General features: G+C 57.1%; 1 protein-coding gene across 1 annotated transcript in view; it reads right to left on the bottom strand.

Annotated features, from left to right (window-relative positions):
* CMIP (c-Maf inducing protein) overlaps positions 1-4,161 on the bottom strand; it is a 212,911-nt gene that overhangs the window by 175,399 nt on the left and 33,351 nt on the right. The gene's annotated exons all lie outside the window — the stretch shown is intronic.

Raw genomic sequence — 4,161 nt, 5'->3', positions numbered from 1 at the left:
TCCAGCAGAGAGGGCCTGGCCGCTCTCCCGGGACCCCCCGCGGGCTTCCCCTCGCCTTCTCCCGCTGCCCCCACCCCGGGTCCCACGCTCCCTCCAGGCACGCCCCTCTCAGCGCCCCCGACGGGGTCACCCCTGCCTTGTGCCCCGGCCTCCAGGAGGCCGGGGGAGGCTGGAATGTGCGATGCCTGAGGTCGCAGCCTGAGCCTGATCTGAGCTGGGCCGAGATGAGGGGAAAACGGCCAAGAACAACTCGCTCATTTACTGCATTTCCAGACTTGGCGGCTGCCGAGGCTGGGCTTCCAAACCAAGCTGGCTTTGGCCAGGACATGTGCAGCAGCGCCGGCCACAAGGCGCATCTGGATCCGCTTAGGGAGTTAAGAGCCATAAAGTTCTCTTAAGAAATTAGTTCCTGGGGAGCCTGGGTCTCTCCGGGGGTTGGGTGAGGGGCCCGCTGGGCTAAGGCACCCGGAAACTGCCTCCATAGGGAGCATGGACCTCTAGGTGTGCCTGAAGTCTTGGTATGCGCTCACCCGCACAGCGGCTTGAGAGGGCAGCAGGCCCAGCCCGGGCACTGCCTGCTGTGTGCCCCTGTGCACCTCTCCTGCCCTCTCTGGGCTGCGGGGCAAATCATCTCACCTCTCCCGATGGAGAATGAACCCCAGAAAGGACCCAAAATGCCATTTCCTAAGTGGCCCCTGTGTGCTGGGGTCCAGCGAGGGGAATGAGTGGAGGAACCTGGGAATGAACACCCAGGCCTCGGTTTTCCTCATTTGTCCAATGGACATGATCATTTCTACCCCCCAGGCTTCCTGAGGGCAGACGGGGAAACAGACGCAAGGCCCTGGCAGAGCATGTCAGCACGCTCGCCCCTGCATTTCTCAGTCTGTCCACTCCAGACTTCACAGCCTGAGTCCTGGGCTCCTGAACACCCCCGAGGAAGCCAAGAGCCCCCGCACCCACTCACGTGAGGTCTGACACACGTGTTCGCTCTGACCAGGCAGGTAACGAGAATGAACACCCAATGGGCAGAGAACACAGGGTGACCTTGACCGTGACCTTGGCTGAGCACCCCCAAGCCCCAGGCACGGAGCCAGACTCACACCCAAAGGCTCGCCTCTCAGCAGCAGGCCTGGGAGCTCTGAGCCCCATGACGCGGCTCAGAGCAGCGGGGTGACACGGTGGAAGGAGGGGTGGGTGCAGACAGACCCCAGGGCCCTGCCTCCGTGTGGCGGCCCGAACACTGATAGCACCTCCAGCCACTCCTCCTGCTTCGACTTCCCCGTCTACACCAGGGGTCACAGGAGCACCACCTGTCTCACCAGGTCGCTTCTTACCTGTGTAAGACGGCACCCACACAACTAGACAATACCCCAAATGCTCTGGGGTAGTGTAAATGCACAGCAAACGAGAACTCTTACAATGATGTCCACTGTTTGTCAAAACCTACAGCAAAACAAATAAGCCATTGGTTCCCATCAGGGCCAGAGGGATGACAGTCTGTGGCTGGAGATGACCTGGAACCGTCTAAGCTGGAGATGCCCACTCTGGATGCACAATAAAGTCACCTGGGGCGTGTTTACAAACGATGGTGTCCAGCAGTAACCAACTGCATTCCGTGGGCATGCTCAATCGGCACTTCTATGAACAAGAATCATTTACATTATCATTAGCTTTCTACAATAGAGTTGTAAAATAGCTCGAAGACAATGAAAGGCAGAAAATAGCTCAGATGAGTGAGCCAGACAAGACACCCAGGAATCTTTCCCCACCCATTTCAAAGTCATTTACAGTGTTTCCTGACAGACACGATCTCAGAAAAAGATGGATGTAAAACGTACTATAGTTGGAAATTTCAGACAAATGAAATGTCTGTCAAAGGAAACAATGCTGGTACATACGTGCGAGAGACGACTCCGCAGCTGTTAGATGAGATGATGTCACCATAACGACCGATGCCTGGGACCCACCAAACACCGCAGGAATCCCAGCCCCCAGGGGTGGGGCCAGGCATCGGCACAGTCTCCTAAACCCCCAGACGTTCTGAAGGGCAGCCCAGGATGAAAGCTGCCGCCTTGGACAGAAAAGGGAGGCCATCAGGGTCCACCTGCAGGCAGGAGGGGAGGGAAGAGGGTGTCCTGAGCAGAGGCCACTACCAAGAGGGGACAGAGGAAGAAGGAAGCTGGGAGTCAACTGAAGGCCCGCGGGCCAGGGAGCAGGAGAAGGGGGTGAAGTCCCACACATTCTAGAAGCCACCTAGTATCTTCAACGGCATCCAGAGCCTCAGAGGATGGGGTCTGCCCAGTATCTCCATCACTTACAGGTTCTGAACTGTGGTGTTAGAGAAGACTCTTGAGAGTCCCTTGGACTGCAAAGAGATCCAACCAGTCCATCCTAAAGGAGATCAGTCCTGAATATTCATTGGAAGGACTGATGCTGAAGCTGAAACTCCAATACTTTGGCCACCTGATGTGAAGAGCTGACTCACTGGAAAAGACCCTGATGATGGGAAAGATTGAAGGCGGGAGAAGGGGACGACAGAGGATGAGATGGTTGGATGGCGTCACTGACTCAATGGACATGAGTTTAACTAAACTCTGGGAGTTGGTGATGGACAGGGAGGCCTGGCAGGCTGCAGTCCATGGGGTCGCAAAGAGTCAGGCACGACTGAGCGACTGAACTGAAAGGTCTGCAAAAGTGATCAATGGCCCTTAACTAGCTGCTCTGTGTACACGCCTCACCTCCAGCTCCACTCAGACCAAGGGGGAGGGAGATGGTTTTTACCGTGAGGGTTTCTAGAAGCGAGTAATCTTTTTTCTCACTAAAGTCAAGGAGGACTTGCACCCTCTCCAGGACCTCGGGGAGGCAGGGAGCCATGGCAATTGCACCCTCAAGACCTTGGCCCAGGAGGAGGCCTGTGAGAGCTGCTGGCAGTTTCTGCTCCTGAACCCACAGAAGGTGCCCCAGGCTGGCAAGTGCAACCGCCAGCCAGAAGGAACGGGGGCCAGCAAGGCCCAGGAGGGGAGGATGGCTTCCGCCAGAAGGGCCTCCAAGCTGACCTGGGGTGATGACATCGAAACAAGACAAAAATCATTTTGACTTGTTTTCTCGCTTCCTATAAAGCCACTCAGAAAAAGAGAAGGGACCCTTCCGTCCAGTCAAATCTCACATCTACCAGAAAACTGCGCGGAGGGTAGATGCTCAACCAACGTTAACCAATCCAGTAACCCTGAAATGATTACACACAGACTTGAGCTAAACCACATGCTACCTTACACGAGTCCATTGCAAGTCCAAAGAATAAGGGAAAACATAATGGGTGGGAAGCGTGAAATGCAGACAATTCTTTCTGTGGTCGTTGACTTGGAGAAAGCTCGCCGTTATGCACCTGGAGAGGGAAGGTACTGGAGGAGAGACTGTGACGTTCTAGAAGCAGAGCTTGTAAACCACGTGCTGTCTAAACAGCAAAAGCCGTGTCAGATGGGTGGGAGGCTGGCTGGAGGAGCGGACAGCTGAGTGAGGTCCCCAAACCAGAGAGTGAGTGAGGCTCAGCTCGGCGGAGCAAGGCCTTGACGGGCCAGCCCTTCTCGTGCTGCAGAGCGGGTGGTAGAGGAGGGGACACAGAGGGGCAGGGAGGGCAGGAGGCAGGCGCTCAGGCCTTGAGAGCTGCCGGGCTCTCGGATGTCTGCTCCTGCACGGCTCTCTCTTCTCCCCGCAGCGCCCTAGGCCGTCTGGCCCCTCACACCCACCACCCTCCTCAAGCTGAGAGGCTCCATCTCCACCACACTAACCTCCAGGCCCCACCAGGGTACGCCAAGCTCCCACCCCAGGGCCTTGACACGTGCTGAGATGGCTGCACAGCTTGCTCCCTTACGCCCTTCAGGGCTCTGCTCAGGTGTCCCCTCACCCCCATCTCCCCTGGCCACCTTATCTAAAGTGCCACGACATGCAGACCCCGCCCCACTCAAGCCGGCACTCCCGTGCCCCTTATCCTGCTGCATTTTTCTGAGGTGCGTTTTCCAGAAGCTCACAGGGTTCTCTGTTCTCTCCTCCTTCCTACCATGGCCGGGCAGCCCCGTGGGGCCCAGGCCCCCGTCTGCTCTGCAGCCCTACTGTCCCGAGATGAGCCTCGTCTGGCACCTGCTCACAGGTGATCCTGGGAGA

Source organism: Bos javanicus, chromosome 18, assembly GCF_032452875.1.
Source record: "Bos javanicus breed banteng chromosome 18, ARS-OSU_banteng_1.0, whole genome shotgun sequence".
Taxonomy (NCBI): domain Eukaryota; kingdom Metazoa; phylum Chordata; class Mammalia; order Artiodactyla; family Bovidae; genus Bos; species Bos javanicus.
This window is presented reverse-complemented; position numbering and strand designations above follow the sequence as displayed.